The 19,945-nt window shown below is 43.5% G+C and overlaps 1 protein-coding gene across 3 annotated transcripts in view; it reads left to right on the top strand.

The window, feature by feature from the left end:
• tanc2b (tetratricopeptide repeat, ankyrin repeat and coiled-coil containing 2b) overlaps positions 1-19,945 on the top strand; it is a 253,028-nt gene that overhangs the window by 9,942 nt on the left and 223,141 nt on the right. For all 3 annotated transcript variants that reach the window (XM_014179855.2, XM_014179852.2, XM_014179853.2), the window contains exon 2: positions 19,750-19,908. The gene's annotated coding sequence lies outside the window, so the exon portion shown is untranslated. The remainder of the gene's footprint in view (positions 1-19,749; positions 19,909-19,945) is intronic.

The following is a 19,945-nucleotide window of genomic DNA, read 5'->3' as shown; positions in this document are numbered from 1 at the left end:
AAAGCCCAAGTCCACATTGATCTCTGTGAATACGATTGGACACCCCCCCCCGTTATAAGTGCTACTTTCTTGATGAATAGCAATGACCAGTTCATTTTAATAACTTTAGGGAAGATTCATATAATCCAATTTTACATAAGAAAATGTCAATTTGTACGTTTTGTACATTTTGTAAATTAATTAAAATTGATTATTTAATTAAGAGGCAGGTATATTTGGAACACCCATGGGCTTAAAGGGTACACTCACTACCCATTAAGCACAATCCAGACTTTTTACATAGTTTATCAAATATTTTTATGTCTTAAAACATGTTGTAAGTAAAGTCATAACTTCACATGAGAGTTTAATCTTTTATTTTATATCCACTTTTCTTGCAAAAATTTAGGGCAGTATACATTAGAAATGTTTAAACTTAGATTTTGGTGGGTAATTTAGTTCTCTCGCTTTGTCCATCTCTCTTTATCTTTTGTCTCTTTTTCTCTCTGTCTCTCTCCATCCCAAACTCACTCACACACATCTGTGATTTAGTATGCTGGAGACAGTGAGCGTGTTATGTGGATAGATTTCCATTATGAGGTCATGTTTTCTGCTGTCCAGCGTTAAACTGTTGTCTTTTCACTACGTTATCTTTGTCCACAGGGAGTCACAAGGCGTTAGTTTCCATCATCCCAGCCAGACACTATCCCACTATATACAGACAGGTCTAGGATGGACCCGGGGTGTAGGAATGGATAGAAAATACATTTGTTTTAAAGTACAACAGTAAATCCCTTTTTTATTGTTAAAAAAAATCCTACTCAGTCACATGATTGGCCTTCCTAGATCTTACTAGACAGGAACTGTGACTATTTGCTGCCATGCATCGGAATTTACAGTACCTTTGCTTCACAACAGGGTAATAGTGGATATTTCATGCTTTACCAGTAGTAGGTCTTACTTGGAGTGGTTAGAATGGATTTCGGGATTACTGCCGACACAAGAAGTGTAATAATATTGCTCGGTTCAGGTTTGAGACTGACTGTCTGTTGTCTAGGCACGTCAAAGCGGCTCTTTCTGCTGAGTATTATCAGCCACCAACCGTAGAGGAGAGCTTTGGGTGGGAGTCTCTCTGGATGCATTCCAAATGGCTAAAGTAGTGCACTATGTAGGGAATAGGGTGTTATTCGGGACTTTCTTTCACGCTCTTCCTCTTTCTCTCTCCTTGTCTCTCTACTCTCTGTCTCTCTCTGAATGTTATCAGCATTGAAAATGTCAGGAGTTTTCCTGACCAGGTATTAAAGGTGTTGTCCTCTGGGATGTCGATTCATTTCCCTGAGCTCTGAGGTAAATGGCAACTCTATGCGCCATTAATCAGGTAGAGCAGTCATGGAAATCAGAGAGCAAGCACGGTCCACTGTCATGGAAATAATGTCAGATTGGTGCTTTATAGTATTCTTTTTGTTTAGGATGGGTGTGTTTGGAGTCTTTTTAATATAGAGCAAAATTAGTTTTACAAGGGAATTTTGTATGTCTTTTTTGTTGTTGCGCAACTCCACCCTCCCGGACCAATAACTAATTTGTATGCAAAAGCAATCTCTTATATGCAAGCCAGGCATGTGTAATAGTACTACTGTCATAGATTCATATGAGGTAGCAGAAATTACCCTTACAAACATTTATTGTAAATCTCTCTCCGGGAAAGGAAACAAACTATATCAGATGGAACATCCATGGTGGAAAATCTGAAGATAAAAATTTGATTTATGATATGATAGCCCTGTTTGTGTGTGTAGTGGATTAGACATTGAACTGAACTTCTTTAATTAACTAAGGATTCTACACAGGCTTTACCACACACATTGACGTTCTGCTTTGATTCTGTAAATATGGTGCTGCAGATGAAGTGTTCTCACAGCATCTTCGTCGTCCTGTTGTAGAGATCTATGTGCGTCCCAATTGGCACCTATTCCCTATGTATTGGTGCACTACTTTCGACCAGGGCCCATAGGGCTCTGGTCAAAAGTAGTGCACTAGATATGTAATGGGATGCGATTTAGGACACACGAGACAAACAGCAAGGCCTTTTTTCTCAGCCTCTGTGAGTTGTGTGTCTGTCAAAGGAGTTAGTGACTGGTTGCTGTGGGCTGTCTTAACCTTTGTCAACTGCTCCCGGGAGTTGGAGACCTTTATTAAGTCTTGATGGATGGAACAGGTCTGACAGTGACAGTTCTAGTTCTAGAGCCTTTGGCCAGGTGGACCAGGCACCTGAGGTCACACAGAGCATCTGAGAATGTTATTTTCTATGTCTCAAAGAGCACCCTATTTCCTATATAGTGCACTACTTTTGACCAGAGCCCATAGTTCTCTGGTCAAAAGTAGCAACTGTAGGGAATAGGATGCCATCTGAGATGCAGACATCCCGTCTCTATGTTTAACCTTGAAGGACCTATTCTCATCACAAATAGTACATACTGTGGTATTTTATTTATTTGACTGCAATTGAGTGGTTTAAGTCCTAACCCGTCTATATCTCAACTTTGAACAAAATGTATGTCTCCCTTTTATGTGTAAGCGTCTCATGTAGTTTCAATAGTTGGGAGACAGCTACTGGCATCAGAATGGTTTTGTATGAGAACATATGCTGCTTATCTTTCTTCAAAGGATCAGGCTCTGTACCCTTAAAGGGAGAATCCAGCAGTACAACCAAATATTACAACACATGATCAAAGCACTAGTGTTTCATCCCTGAAACACAGCTGAGGCCTTACACACATGTAATTACTGTTGTGTAACAAATATGATCATAGTACCTTTAATCGTAGAATAGCTGAGGCTAGTATTTCTACAGTATGTGGGTAGAGATTGTATACTACAGTAGAGCTCAGTAAAATGCAGCATTGACTGACTGTGTGGCGTGCTGCACATCTCGACAATGCCTCATGCCTGGACTGACGTGTTCCGTTCACACTCTCAGCCTCCTGTCCCCCTCAGCCTCCTTCCCCCTCCACTCCTCCTCATCCTCTATTAGGGCTCTGTGTGTCCTCCTAGTTTCACCAGCGCAGCCTCCTGTCTCTTTGTCCCACTGTCCCCTCCACTGTGGAGGGGACAGTGGCATCACCAGGGCGAGACCACTAGCATCACCAGGGCGAGACCGACCCTGCAGACATCTATAGAGGCTGCCAGCCCAGTCCCCTAATCCCTTCAGACAGCCAGACGTCACTTCTGTGCTACGGCACAGTATAGACTTCTGCTCTCAGTAGGGTCCGTTTTAGATGTGCAGCATAGTACAATGTAGCCAGTAGGCTATATCCCTAAAATAGACAACCAGTGATAGCAGTTATATTTCCGGTCAGTCAGTGGCTGATGTGATTGGAGCAGGGCCTGTGTTGCTGCATCCTGCTCTAATGAAATTGAATTAATCTTTCCTCTGGACAAGCCTAAATGTGTGTCAGTTTGTACTGTGTGTTTGTCACTGTGTGTATCTCTGTGCCTCAGCATGACGGAGCATTCTGATTCTGAAGTAGATGGCCATACAGCCAGGATGTTATTGTGTCAACAAAGAGGAGCTTCCGTAGCCAATCAATCTGCTGCTCCAAAGCCTCTTCTGGGGGACCTGGGACCCTTGTTAGCCAATTAGGCTGCTGTGTCTGCTGGCTCCAGCTGCTGACAGCAGATAAATAGCAGACTGTGAATTCATCAGGGCTGAGAGCTATGACTTTCTGTCTGCGTCCCAAATGGCAACCTATTCCCTATTTAGTGCAATACTTTTGACCAGAGCCCAGGGACACCTTTGGGACGCCTCCTCTCTATCTTTTCTGTTTCCCAATCCCCAAGGCTGGTCTCCCTCTCTCATCCCCAGAGTCATGAGCAATCGCTGACCCCTGACCTCCCGGCGAAGCAGTTATTTCAGCCCTCTGCCTTCTGTTGGGCTGTTTGTCATTGTTTTTCTCTTCCTATCTCCGCACAACAGGGGACATAACTCATCCAACCATTGTCCTCTCCTCTTTTCCTCTCCTCATTCACATCTGTCGCCATCGTCGGCACATTACCAGGGACATTGCCATCAGTCTTAAATCTGATAAAGAAAGATAACATAGCTAGTAGTACTGCAATTGTCTGTCAGATAGTAATCATAGTGTTATAGAGGGGACTAAGAAGAGTGGTGTCAGTCAGTACTGTATACTAAATGATAGCGTTGAGTAGATGCATAGTGACATTTGATCGTACAGAGGAAGTGCTGCCTGAGCTGTTTTATGTGCTCTGCAGCAGCAGGCCAGCGTGCCGTGAAGTTGACACTGAGGCAGTTACAGTCCGTTATATAAATAAGCAGGCTAGTATCTGACCTTTATGCTTACACTGGGCTTAGTAGCAGGAGGAGTGCGTCCCAAATGGCACCCTTTTTGGTAGTGCACTACTCTGGTCAATATGTAGGGAATGTAATTTGGGATGCAGCCTGGGGCTCTGTGATGTTCTTGTGCAGTGTTTTATTGAAATACCCTGATGAAGCCATACACCAAAACTAATGGTTTTAACAATAAACAATTGTTTTTGAAGTGAACTTCCATTGTCTTCCCAAGAGTTTCTGAAACTGGTTTAACCTATTTAAGTATTTTATCAGGCTAACTTCATTGGTATGGTGTTTTGGCTGACACACCTGTGTTTGTATGAAGGGGATGTATTGTCATTCACACAGCTTGTGTTATGATGAGCTGTGAGGATGGAAATAAAAGGTGTGACAGTGAGTGTAGGAGGAATCTAGGCTGGGCTACAAGCGCCCAAACCACTCCTGCTTGAACTAGTGTAGGAGGAATCTAGGCTGGGGGACAAGCGTCTAAACCACTCCTGCTTGAACTAATGTAGGAGGAATCTAGGCTGGGGGACAAGCGTCCAAACCACTCCTGCTTGAACTAATGTAGGAGGAATCTAGGCTAGGGGACAAGCATCCAAACCACTCCTGCCAGAACTAGTGGAGGAGGAATCTAGGCTAGAGGACAAGCGTCCAAACCACTCCTGCCTGAACTAGTGGAGGAGGAATCTAGGCTAGAGGAAAGCATCCAAAACACTCCTGCCTGAACTATCCAGCAAATATTCAAACATCAAATACTCTCTCTTTTCGTGCAAAATTATTGATTGAGATAATAAAAAGAACATTGAGTTGTGGATTGTAATTGTTAAGGGAAATACTCTGTGGTTTTTGAGAAATGGGAATCCAATTTATAATAAGTTGTGGAGTGCAAATAGAATTGTGCTGCTGGTTGAGCACAAGGGACATGGGAAATGGAATGGCAACAAGCCTACTAAGTGAACTGCTCTTTACCAGGATTATTATCCAAAAGGGAAGTGAGTAGTAGGTTATGTCCCAAATGGCACTCTATTCCCTATATAGTGCACTACTTTTGACCAGGGCCCATAGGAAAATAGGGTGCCATTTGGGACACTTGCATAGTCCGCTGCCTCCAGTCCAGTTACCAAAACGACCAGACGTAGTCCGCTGCCTCCAGTCCAGTTACCAAAACGACCAGACGTAGTCAGCTGCCTCCAGTCCAGTTACCAAAACGACCAGACGTAGTCCGCTGCCTCCAGTCCAGTTACCAAAACGACCAGACGTAGTCCGCTGCCTCCAGTCCAGTTACCAAAACGACCAGACGTAGTCAGCTGCCTCCAGTCCAGTTACCAAAACGACCAGACGTAGTCAGCTGCCTCCAGTCCAGTTACCAAAATGACCAGACGTAGTCAGCTGCCTCCAGTCCAGTTACCAAAATTGTGTCCTTGTTCAGGCATGGCTGTTCATTGTGTTAACAGTTCGCACAGACCGATGGCCTTCTGAAGCCAGCTATAAATACCCTAGCATTTCTGGCCAAAAATACACATGAGCTAGTGCAAATGGATACGCTGGTTCCCACACAATAGTCCTAGTAGCAATGTATGAGAAGTTGAGGTCATTACTGGGTTATTACGCTATAGGCTCAGGCTTTTCCAATGGACTACACATTTGTGAGTGAACTGGATGTTAGCTGTCCCTCTCAATGGCTATGTACTGAACAGTAAGCTGCTTTCAGGAAGTCTCTTCCTGCGTTCCCTCAGTGCTTTTATTTGATATAGCCAAGTCTTAATGGTCTCTCAGACATCCCATTTGCAGAGTGGACATTCTGTACTTCACCCTTTGAAGTCAGGTGGTTATCTCCCACAGCCGCAACCTGGGACAATGTGTTTCCCGCAAATGCGATTTGAGACCAGCTACAGGAGAGCGAGAGAGAGACAGCCTCGGGCTACAGGGTCAATGATTCTCTGGGGGCTACAGGAAGCCGCGGGGAAGGGGACTGTTGCTGTTCTAATGAGCTGCTAATTGATATCCAACAGTACACAGAACACCCCATTTAGAATCTCACTGGGAATTCCATGGAAGAGAAAATATCCCTTTTTGAAGAGGAACACCCTAGGAGTCCCTTGGCATGCATGTTTTACTTTAGTGAGTGGGTTTATGACGCTATACAATGCGATACTGTCTGTTCTGTACTTCCACTGTGAGGACAGAACTATAGGAGAGAGTACTCCATGTGAATCCATCTCTAATTGTTACTAACAGGTCTCTAATGCGAATCATTTCAATCACATTTATTTTATAAAGCCCTTTTTACATACGCATTTGTCACAAAGTCCTTTGTGTTGTTGAGGTTGTTTGCGTTGAGAGTGGGACACACTGGATTAGTTAGTGCCCTGGCAAACACCTCTAGTAATAAAACTTGTTGCTTGGCCAGTAGAACTTGTACTTGTTGATGTAGGCACAGGTCACTCAAGCATCCCATCTCAGTGAAGACAAGCAATAGGTTGAGGAGCAGGAAAAACCTGGAGCATTGCCTCATGTTCTTCAGGAGAAGTCAGACATATAGGCGACGTTGGAAATCTGATTACAGTCCTGACTTAGAGAGTAATGGGAAAAGCGGCTCGCTTGCCTTGCACTCAGGCTTCTGCTCCATTCAAAGGAAGCCATTCTTATTTCCCTTGAGTGTGCTGTAGTTAAGCCACAAAGCAGATCTGAACCGACAAACTACCCTGTTTCGGCTGTTTAGGAGATATAACAAAGTGTTGGAAGGAGATGCTGATAGACAATAGCTGGAATAATTGCCCTGTTCTAAAGCATCTATTATACCTACTCCCCATGCAACATTTTCAGATTAAAGTTTTTGTCTGCACCTTGGGGCAACCCCTGTGGAGTTGAATGTCTTTGTGTTTCTGTTATTATAGAGAATGAGAGCAGGAGTCGGTTAGGGAGTCCCCAAGCTTCCAACAGTGCACAGAGCTATGTCAACCACTTTATCCGAGAACCTACAGTACCAGTCAAAAGTTTGGATACTCCTACTCATTCAAGTGGTTTTATTTTTACTATTTTCTACGTTGTAGAATAATAGGGAAGACGTCAAAAATATGAAATAACACATATGGAATCATGTATTAACCAAAAATATATTTGGGATCTTCAAAGTAGCCACCCTTTGCCTTGATGACAGCTTTGCACACTTGGAATTCTTTCAACCAGCTTCACCTGGAATGTTTTTCCAGAGCACTTGTTGGCTGCTTTTCCTTCACTCTGCGGTTCAACTCATCCCAAACTATCTCAATTGGGTTGAGGTTAGGTGATTGGAGGCCAGGTCATCTGATGCAACACTTCATCACTCTCCTTGGTCAAATAGCCCTTACACAACCTGGAGGTGTGTTGGATCATTGTCCTGTTGAAAAACAAATGATATTCCCACTAAGCGCAAACCAGATGGGATGGCGTATCGCTGCAGAATGCTGTGGTAGCCACGCGGGTTAAGTGTGCCTTGAATTCTAAATAAATTAATCACAGACAGTGTCACCAGAAAAGCTCCCCCACACCATCACACCTCCTCCTCCATGCATCACAGTGGGAACCACATGCAGAGATCATCTGTTCACCTATTCTGCGTGTCACAAAGACACGGCGGTTGGAACCAAAAATCTCAAATTTGTGCTCATCAGAACAAAGGACAGATTTCCACCAGTCTAATGTCCATTGCTCATGTTTCTTGGCCCAAGCAAGTCTCTTCTTATTGGTGTCCTTTGGTAGTGGTTTCTTTGCAGCAATTTGACCATGAAGGCCTGATTCACGCAGTCTCCTCTAAACAGTTGATGTTGAGATGTCTGTTACTTGAACTCTGAAGTATTTATTTGGGCTGCAATTTGAGGCTGGTGACTCTAATGAAATTATCCTCTGCAGCAGAGGTAATTCTGGGTCTTCCTTTCCTGTGGCGGTCCTCATGAGAGCCCGTTTCAACACAGCGCTTGATGGTTTTTGCGACTGCACTTAAAGAAACTTTTAAAGTTCTTAATTTTCTGCATTGACTGACCTTCATGTCTTAAAGTAATGATGGACTGTCATTTCTCTTTGCTTATTTGAGCTGTTCTTGCTATTAATATGGACCTGTTTTTTTTTTACCAAATTGGGCTATCTTCTGTATACCACCCCTACCTTGTCACAACAAATTTTTGGCTCAAACGCATTAAGGAAAGAAATTACACAAATTAACTTAAAAAGGCACACCTGTTAATTGAAATGCATTCCAGGTGAAGCTGGTTGAGAGAATGCCAAAAGTGTGCAAAGCTGGCATCAAGGAAAAGGGTGGCTACATTGAAAAATCTCATTTTGATTTATTTAACACTTTTTTGGCTTCTACATGATTCCATGTGTTATTTCATAGTTTGTCTTCTATTATTCTATAATGTAGAAAATGAAGAAAAACCCTTGAATTAGGTGTGTTCAAACTGCTATTATAGAACCTATTTCAAACGGCTGTTAGAGTCAATGGACACCACAATGGTTTTCTCAAGTTGAGCAGCAATATATTTTAGCCCACATTTAAAGCCAGACAGAAAATCTAAATCAAATCAGGCAGGTTACCTTTTTGTTGGGCACAGGGACTATAGTGGTCTGCTTGAAACATGTAGGTATTACAGACTCGGTCAGGGACGGTTGAAAATGTCAGTGAACACACTTGCCAGTTGGTCAGCGCATGTTCAGAGTACACGTCCTGGTAATCCGTCTGGTCCTGCGGCCTTGTGAATGTTGACATGGTTAAAGGTATTACTCACATCGGCTACGGAGAGCGTGATCACACATTCGTCAAGAACAACTGATGCTCTCATGTATGCTTCAGTGTTGTTTGCCTCGAAACGAGCATAGAAGTAATTTAGTTCGTCTGGTAGGCTCGTGTCACTGGGCAGCTCGCGGCTGTGCTTCCCTTAAGTCCGTAATAGTTTGCAAGCCCTGCCACATCCGAAGAGCATCGGAGCCGGTGTAGTAGGATTCAATCTTAGTCCTAATTTGATGCTTTGCCTGTTTGTTGGTTCGTCGGAGGGCATAGCGGGATTTCTTATAACCGTCCGGTTTAGAGTCCCGCTCCTTGAAAGAGGCAACTCTACCCTTTAGCTCAGTGCGGATGCCTGTAATCCATGGCTTCTGGTATATACGTATGGGCACTGTGGGGACAACGTCATCGATGCACTTATTGATGAAGCCAGTGACTGATGTGGTGTACTCCTCAATGCCATCAAAAGAATCCTGGAACATATTCCAGTCTTTGCTAGCAAAACAGTCCTGTAGTTTAGCATCTGCATCATCTGACCACTTCCATATTGAGCGAGTCACTGTCACTTCCTGCTTTAGTTTTTGCTTGTAATCAGGAGTCAGGAGGATAGAGTTATGGTCAGATTTGTCAAATGGAGGTTAAGGGAGAGCTTTATGTGTCTCTGTGTGTGGATTAAAGGTGGTCTAAAGTTTTGGATTTTTTTCTTCTTCTGGTTGCACATGAACATGCTGGTAGAAATTAGGTAAAACGTATGCTTCCCTGCATTAAAGTCCCTGTCCACTGCCTCTGAATGACCATATTCTTGTTTGCTTTTGGCCTTATACAGCTCGTTGAGTGTGGTCTTAGTGCCAGCATCGGTTTGTGGTGGTAAATAGACAGCTACAAAAAATATAGATAAACTTTCTTGGTAAATAGTGTGGTCTACAGCTTATCATGAGATACTCTACCTCAGGCGGGCAAAACCTCGAGACATCCTTAATATTAGATTTCGTGCACTAGCTGTTATTGACAAATAGACACAGACCGCCACCCCTTGTCTTACCAGAGGCAGCTGTTCTATCTTGCTAATGCACAGAAAACCCAGCCAGCTGTATGTTATCGTTCAGCCACAACTCGGTGAAACACAAGATATTACAGTTAATGTCTCGTTGGTAGGATAGTCTTGATCGGAGCGCATCCATTTTATTAGAGGAGGATTACGCACTTGCCATCGGATTCTTACAAGGCACCCCGACCTGCATCCCCGATATCTCGACCTGCGTCCCCGATATGTCTCTTCATGCGAATGACGGACCTTGTCGGGTGTCTGAAGTAAATCCTTCGTGTCCGACTCGTTAAAGAAGAAATATTAGTGAAGTTTGAGGCGCTACTAAGGCATAAGAAAGAGCTGTATAATGACATTTGGAAGAGTTGTATAAATAGTAGGCTTGGGCGGTATCGTCATACCGACCTTGTACCGGGATATTTGGTAATACTGGCACTGGACACAAACCCCACTGTACTTGTAAAATCCCATAGAGAATAACTAAATGTGAATGATCGCATTGATAATGTATACAGTCTCTGACCTAAACTATTTCCAGGACAGACATCCCAGCTCATAAAGTTACACAAGTACCTAAAAAATGCTACAGAGTTTGCTGCATGTACAGCAAAGCTCTTGATCCAGGAGGGGATTATCTGTTGTTACCAAGAAAAGCTTGATTTTGGAAGAAGCTAACAAGTTAGCTAAATAGCTACTAAATTAGCAAACCGAATGCACAACTGCAGAGCATTTAGCATATTTTAGACAGTTATCTTAAAGTTATTAAATTATCTAGCTGAAAAACATATAGTTATGAATTTCATACTATAACTAGATCACCTGGTGTGTGTGTGCTGCACAACAGTGATTCACAAACAAACACCCCACTGAGTGGGGACTATCGGTAAGCTTCATAATGAAAAATTGTGTTGACGGTATTGAAAAAACAGCCCATGGCCATCTCCGAATAACCCAGTATACGGTATACCGCCCAAGCCTAATAAAGACATTAGGAAGAGCTGTATAAAGATATTAGAAAGAGCTTGTCGGGAAGTGTACGGTGTGCCCGACTACAAGTGGCAATGAGTAAACACTACAAAATAGTTCAAGTTTCAGATGCTTTTACTTTGTCTTACGGCTCTTACTTGCTAAGATTTTAGTGTCTCTGGAGTTTTAGGCCACAAAGCCGTTGAGGCAAGAGGGTGATTAAAGATGGTGGCCAGCTGTAGTCTCAGGCGGTGGCGTGGCTTCACTTGAAGAGTCCGTAACTCTCCTTCTGAGGAGTCTGTAGACGGCGAGAGAAACACAGTAGCAGAGTAGGCATGCTGTGTCTTCCTAACTGCTCCCATTGAGTGAGGTCCAACCTGCACTCTTGTGCCAGTCAGTTGATTAGGGAATGCCTTGCAGGTGTGCTGATTAGTAATCCTGCACAGGTGTGTTGGGTGAGCAGTGCTGTGGTGCTGTCTTCGGCTGGCCTGGTGCTGAACTGAGTGCTGCTGTCCACTGTGTTGCAGTCCATGGTGCTGAAGTGAGTGCACCTGTCTCCTGTGCGGAGGTAGGTGGCTCTGTCCATGTTGCTGAACTGGGCATTCTTCAGCCACAGTTAGGCATGGGCATTTCACGGTGCCACAGAGCTGTATAAAGACGTTAGGCGGAGCTGTATAAAGGCGTTAGGGGGAGCTGTATATAGGCGTTAGGGGGAGCTGTATAAAGGCGTTAGGGGGAGCTGTATATAGGCGTTAGGGGGAGCTGTATAAAGGCGTTAGGGGGAGCTGTATAAAGGCGTTAGGGGGAGCTGTATAAAGGCGTTAGGGGGAGCTGTATAAAGGCGTTAGGGGAGCTGTATAAAGGCGTTAGGGGAGCTGTATAAAGGCGTTAGGGGAGCTGTATATAGGCGTTAGGGGGAGCTGTATATAGGCGTTAGGGGGAGCTGTATATAGGCGTTAGGGGGAGCTGTATATAGGCGTTAGGGGGAGCTGTATATAGGCGTTAGGGGGAGCTGTATATAGGCGTTAGGGGGAGCTGTATATAGGCGTTAGGGGAGCTGTATATAGGCGTTAGGGGGAGCTGTATATAGGCGTTAGGGGAGCTGTATATAGGCGTTAGGGGGAGCTGTATAGAGGCGTTAGGGGAGCTGTATAGAGGCGTTAGGGGGAGCTGTATAGAGGCGTTAGGGGGAGCTGTATAAAGGCGTTAGGGGGAGCTGTATAAAGGCGTTAGGGAGAGCTGTGACACATAAAGGCAAGAGCATTATAGCAGAATAGCGGAAGAGAGGAGAGGCAGGATGTGAATGCACATATTTACCTCAGCAATTTATCAATGAAATGGAGACACTAAGTGTCATTCCGGAATACAGATGAATGCAGTAATTTATACAGAAATCATAGCGTATGAACAGAATTGAATGATAGCCTGGTAGTATCAGCACTTTAAAACAGTGATTTAAAACATTTGGATACATTCCATAGACTTGTTGTGAAACAGGACTGTGGTAGTCTAATATCAGCTGATCTGTATGGATGAAGACGGAGAGGTTTTTCATCTACTTCCTCGTCTCCTTTCTAATCAGCATGTGGCCAATGGGACCTGGGGCCTGCCTCACCTGACTCCTGTCTAGTGCCTGACCCCTAGTCTTCCTGTGTGTCTAGACTGGTGTATCAACCTCAGGGGATATCCCCCTCTTTCTCCCACCCATAAATCGTTGCTTTGCCATTTATTTTAACTCTAATCACTGCCCTCTCAGCTAGTGTACTCTCATGAGAGGGCAACACAGAACACATCTAGGCTGTATGTTTTGTTATGTAATAAGGTGTTTCATGACAAAGACCATAATGTTTCCAGTTTACATCTCTCACTTCTACACATATATCTCAGAATGATGCTAGACACTTGTTCAGACACATCCAAAACATTTGTTCAAATACATTAGTTGTAGAGCCAATAACTCATGCATGAAAACTCATAGATAAAGCACTACAAAATGTTCCCTGCAGGAGTAAAAATGTACAAATAATTAGGAAATCTGAAAATTACTCAAGAGTCCATGTGACACCCTTGAGGAAATCTAATTATTGTGACTCAGACAGTTAGTCTGAAGAAGCCTTTTGGAGGCCAGTGGCATTCTATCCTCACGAATGCAATTTTTTTTGTCCTAAATGGCACCCTATTCCCTATGGGCCCTGGTCAAAAGTAGTGTACTATATAATGAATAGGGTGCCATTTGGGATGCATACCAAATCTAATTTTGGCCTGTGTTTTGAAGAGGGCGCAAAGCAGACAGACAACTGCATTGGATAGTGGACTAGACTGGAGGAGCTCAGTGGTGAGCTATGGTGAAGAAGGGGCTCTCTGAAGCCAGACTGAGTTGAAATTCAATTTGGGATGTTGGCAATGTTTCCTTAAGTCAGTTTTGATGAAATCTTAGCTGCTGACTGATCTCTGGGTAAACAAATACCTCTGTCAGTTCTTAAACTTCTGAAATCCCTTCTTCTGTGCTCCTATAATTATTTGTAAATAAATAATTTATATTTATCACTGCATTATTCATGTTGTGCTTTTCTTTTGTTCTCTGTCTGTTCAACATCAATTGAGGCTTGCACCTTTTTTCAAGTGATCATGTTTAGGTCATCCTGTGCTCTCACAGAAACCAAACAAAGACAGTGCAACTTGACAAGCAGAATGTTGTCAAACAGTTGTCTGTCTGTCTCTGTCTGTCTTTCTAGCTCTCTGTTGTAATGTCATAATGAGTACAGTTACATGCACAAAACTCAATGTAGGCGTCTTAGAAGTAGTTTTCACGTACAGACTATATGTCCGAACTCGGATTCAAATATGCTTATTAGGGATTCACGATATATTGGTGAACGTATCGGAATCAGACGATATCGATGGGGTACCACAGGGTTCAATTCTCGGGCCGACTCTTTTCTCTGTATATATCAACAATGTCGCTCTTGCTGCGGGTGATTCCCTGATCCACCTCTACGCAGACGACACCATTCTGTATACATCTGGCCCTTCTTTGGACACTGTGTTAACTAACCTCCAAACGAGCTTCAATGCCATACAACTCTCCTTCCATGGCCTCCAACTGCTCTTAAACGCTAGTAAAACCAAATGCATGCTTTTCAACCGTTCGCTGCCTGCACCCGCCCGCCCGACTAGCATCACTACTCTGGACGGTTCTGACTTAGAATATGTGGACAACTACAAATACCTAGGTGTCTGGCTAGACTGTAAACTCTCCTTCCAGACTCTTATTAAACATCTGCAATCCAAAATTAAATCTAGAATCGGCTTCCTATTTCGCAACAAAGCCTCCTTCACTCACGTCACCAAACATACCCTCGTAAAACGGACTATCCTACCGATCCTCGACTTTGCCGATGTCATTTACAAAATAGCCTCCAATACTCTACTCAGCAAACTGGATGCAGTCTATCACAGTGCCATCCGTTCTGTCACCAAAGCCCCTTATACCACCTACCACTGCGACCTGTATGCTCTAGTCGGCTGGCCCTCGCTACATATTCGTCGCCAGACCAACTGGCTCCAAGTCATCTATAAGTCTATGCTAGGTAAAGCTCCGCCTTATCTCAGCTCACTCGTAGAACACCCACCCGTAGAACGCGCTCCAGCAGCTATATCTCACTGGTCATCACCAAAGCCAACACCTATTTGGCCGCCTTTCCTTCCAGTTATCTGCTGCCAATGACTGGAACGAATTGCAAAAATCGCTGAAGCTGGAGACTTGTATTTCCCTCACTAACTTTAAACATCAGCTATCTGAGCAGCTAACCGATCGCTGCAGCTGTTTACAGCCCATCTGTAAATAGCCCACCCAATCTACCTACCTCATCCCCATATTGTTTTTATTTACTTTTCTGCTCTTTTGTACACCAGTATTTCTACTTGCACATCATCATCTACACATCTATCACTCCAGTGATAATTTGCTGAATTGTAATTACTCCGCTACTATGCCTATTTATTGCCTTACCTCCTAACACCATTTGCACACACTGTATATAGACTTTTTCTATTGTGTTATTGACTGTACGCTTGTTTATTGCATGTGTAACTCTGTGTTATTTGTGTCTCACTGCTTTGCTTTATCTTGGCCAGGTCGCAGTTGTAAATGAGAACTTGTTCTCAACTAGCCTACCTGGTTAAATAAAGGTGAAATAAAAAAATATATAAAAAAGCTATAATCGGTATCGGCTGATGTCTAGTTTAACGCCCCGATGTGCAAAACCGATGTCAAAGCTGACGTGCATACCTATATAACGTAGGTACATGACGTAATGATGCCACGTAAAATGTTGCGCTATACGTGTGTAACCGATGTGAAATGGCTAGTTAGTTAGCGGTGGTGCGCGCTAATAGCGTTTCAATCGGGTGACTTCACTCGCTCTGAGACCTGAAGTAGTTGTTCCCCTTGCTCTGCAAGGGCCGCGGCTTTTGTGGCGCAATGGGTAACGATACTTCGTGGGTGTCAGTTGTTGATGTGTGCAGAGGGTCCCTGGTTCAAGCCGAGGAGAGGGACGGAATGTATACTGTTACACGTGCAACACAGCATTCCTAAACCTAAGAATTTATTGCCCTTGACAATCAACCGTTCTCTGTCGTGTGTGATGTTGGCTTTCGCCGAATGGTCGAGCACCGGTACACACTACCAAGTGCGCTATTTTTCAGATGTTGCCCTACCGGAGTTACACAGTAATAGCGTCACTGGTATTAGCTTCACGACATACTATGGAACGCCGTTTGGATCTTTGCGTGTCAAAAAAGATATAGTAGCACTGTCAAAGCTTTACAAAAAAGTCTGCTATTTTGTAAATGACATCGCCGAAGTCGAGGATCGGTAGGATGGTCAGTTTTACGAAGGTATGTTTGGCAGCATGAGTGAAGGAGGCTTTGTTGCATCAGTAGGTTGCCAATAGTCATTTAAAAAACAGAATAAGGCCGCTAATGGTTCTAACGTTAGGCAAGAAACAATTACACTATAAAAACTAAGAATTTGTTTCACGAAGAGATTGAATTAATTCATGAACCTTGGATGGAGGGGGGCAAGACAACTCAAATGTGAAATCCATTAACGCCAAGATAATGGCATTCATTGCCCTTGGCAATCAACCGTTCTCTCTGTCGTGGGTGTTGTTGGCTTTCGCGAGTGGTCGAGCACCGGTACACACTACCAAGTGCGCTATTTTTCAGATGTTGCCCTACTAGAGTTACACAGTAATAGCGTCACTGCTATTAGCTTCACGGCACACTATGGAACGCCGTTTGGATCTTTGCGTGTCAAAAAAGATACACGTCAAATAACACTATTTGACAATAACACTATTTGACTCATTAAATAAGCTTTTAATTTGACAAGTCAAATAACACAGTTGTATTATATAATGTTGTGTGTACTGAATTTGCACGCACAAGCAAGCGCCACCACTACCAGTAGCACTGTCAATGCTGTACAAGAAAGTATGCAAACAAGCAAACACCGGCCACGAACGTTGTGTTTACAATACCACGTTGGTAATAAAGCATAATTTGTTTGACCGAAACTTCTGGGCTAGCTAGCTTTAGCTTGGAACCTAGCTAGCACCAATACATCCAGCCTGAAAACAATAACCAGTAGAACCTGCAGTCATTTTCATTATTCTTAGCAATGATTTAGGAATCCTTGTGAGTAAGTATTGTTCTTCGCCTATTGAAATTGAACTTCAGTTCATGAAAATAAATAGCTAGTCAGCAACTTAGCTTTGGGCAACAGGGCTAACGTTATAAGCAGTCAGCTATCTTCATCTGGCTAGTGAGGCTCAACCGCACTGTGTTATGTGTTGTGAAGCTAGCCACAAGGATTAGGCACAATAGTGGAATTTGCGGTTTGCCTTCAAAATGAAAGAATGTCATTGACAGTGATGCAAATTAATACAAATAGTAGAATTATGCCATACTTTTATTTTAAAGGCTAACCGCAAAGTACACTATTGTGGCTAATCCTTATTGTGGCTAGCTTCACATAGATTGGTCTGACCACCATTAATCAAATAACAACTGTCTCATAAATTAGGGTTATTTTAGATGGTGACACCTAGCTATATAGTTAGCTAGCTACTGAAACAGATGTCGGGTTATTTGACACGTCAACTAGTGTTATTTGAGGTGTATCCTTTTTGACACGCAAAGACCCAAACGGCATTCCATAGAAATCCTGGTTGAGAATGAAACGACTAAACAAATGAACAACCAAACAGCACAGCAAGTAAGTGAAAGAAGTAGGTTTTGATTATGTTTTACTGGTAATGGGGACATGCGTAAATGCCAACAAAATACATTTTGTGTGTGTGTGTGTAACCTTTATTTAACTAGGCAAGTCCGTTAAGAACAAATTCTTATTTACAATGACGGCTCGGACGACGCTGGGACAATTGTGCGCCGCACTATGGGACTCCCAATCACGGCCGGATGTGATACAGCCTGGATTCAAACCAGGGACTGTAGTGGCGCCTCTTGCACTGAGATGCAGTGCCTTAGACCGCTGCGTCTGTGTGTGTGTGTTAACTATTTAACTGTACTAGAATGCTTAAAAGGCCACTAAAATTGTAAATATTGGTTATCGGTATCAGGGTTTTTTTTGGCAAGGGAAATATCGGTATCGGCCAAAAATGTAATATCAGTGCATCGCTAATGCTTATTATTTTGATTGGCAATTTTCTTCATTTATCAGAGTGCCATCAGGTAGCCTGATTTCAGATGTGTTTATGTAAACAGCATTATTAGTGAAATAATTATTATTGGAAAGCATGTAAACGTTTTAATCGAACTTTACTGAACCAAAATATAAATGCAACATGTAAAGTATTGGTCCCATGTTTCATGAGCTGAAATAATTTCTAAAAAATGTTGTGCACAAATTTGTTTACATCCCTGTTAGTGAGCATTTCTCCTTTGCCAAGATAATCCATCCACCTGACAGGTGTGGCATATCAAGAACAGCATGATCATTACACAGGCCACTCTAAAATGTGTCATTTTGTCACACAACACAATGCCACAGATGTCTCAAGTTTTGAGGGAGTGTGCAATTGTCATGCTGACTGCAGGAATGTCCACCAGAGCTGTTGCCAAGGAATTGAATGTTAATTTCTCCACCATAAGTCGCCTCCACGTCGTTTTAGAAAATGTGGCAGTACGTCCAACCGGCCTCACATCCGTCTTCTTCACCTGCGGAATCGTATGAGACCAGCCACCCGGACAGCTAATGAAAATCTGGGTTTGCACAACCAAAGAATTTCTGCAAAAACCGTCTCAAGCTCATCGGCGTGCTCGTTGTCCTCACCAGGGTCTAGACCTGACTGCAGTTCTGCATCATAACCGACTTCAGTGGGCAAATGCAAATGCTCACTACTGGCATGCTGTAGAAGTCTGTTCTTGACGGATGAATCACGGTTTAAACTGTATGATGGCAGACAGCGTGTATGGCCTTATGAGGGCGAGCAGTTTGCTGATGTCAACATTGTGAACAGAGTGCCCCATGGTGGCTGTGGGGTTATGGTATGGGCAGGCATAAGCTACGGACAACAAACACAATTGCACTTTATCAATGGCAATTTGAATGCACAGAGATACCGTGACGAGATCCATTCATCTGCTGCCATCACCTCATGTTTCAGCATGATGAGGCGCGGCCCCATGTTGCAAGGATCTGTAAACAATTCCTGGAAGCTGAAAATGTCCCAGTTCTTCCATGGCCTGCATACTCATCAGACATGTCACCTATTAAGCATGTTTCGGATGCTCTGGATCGACGTGTACGACAGCATGTTCCAGATCCCGCCAATATCCAGCAACTTCGCACAGCCATTGAAGAGGATTGGGACAACAGTCCACAGGCCACAATCAACAGCCTGGTCAACTCTATGCGAAGGAGAAGTGTCGCGCTGCATGAGGCAAATGGTGGTCACACCAGAGACTGACTGGTTTTCTGATCCATGCCCCTACCCTTTTTTTAGGGTATCTGTGACCAACCGATGCGTATCTGTACTCCCAGTCATGTGAAATCCATAGATTCGGGCCTAATGAATTTATTTAAATTGACTGATTTCATTATATGAACTGTAACTCAGTAAAATCTTGTTTTATATTTTTGTTCAGTGTACATCACAGTTCTTGGTGCAACACTATGTTTGCATCTAAAATGGTACCCTATTCCCCCATAGGGTCTAGTCAAAAGTAGTGCACTATATATTGAATAGGGTGCCATCTGGGATGCACACTATGTCAGTCCACCCACAGTTTTCCATTAAGACGCGGGATCTTGCCTGCCTGCGAACACTTTGACAACAGACTCTTTCAGACATCCCACACTACAATGCAGACTGAGTAACTGCACCATTACATTAAATACTGTTGTGGTTTCTGAAGGCTAGATTATTCTCTGTCATGTATCACCACCTGTGGATTTGTATGCCGTTGAACATTCTTTTCCACTGTGTGACAATAATTCTCCCTCTCTCCCCCCTCTTTTTCTCTCTCCCCCTCTCTTTCTTCTCCTCTCTCTCTTTCTCTTTCTCTCTCTCTCTACATCTTTCCATAGTGTTTAATCATCCTTGTATGGGTTTCCCTCCATAGAGAGCTGTGCTGGGCGTCTGCCCCCTTTGTAGTGGGATCAGGATCAGGACTATGGTTGATGTTCATCATAGAGACATGTAGCACCTCACTGCCTCACTGCCTCAGTATCTGGACACCTGGACACCTCCGAACACCTGCCTAGCCTGTTGTCTACTCATGGTGAGTCATCATCTTTCAGGTTTCACACATCTAAGAC

The sequence above is a fragment of the Salmo salar genome, chromosome ssa28, assembly GCF_905237065.1.
Source record: "Salmo salar chromosome ssa28, Ssal_v3.1, whole genome shotgun sequence".
NCBI lineage: Eukaryota > Metazoa > Chordata > Actinopteri > Salmoniformes > Salmonidae > Salmo > Salmo salar.
Note: the sequence above shows the minus strand (reverse complement) of the source record. Positions and strands in the feature narration are given on the sequence as shown.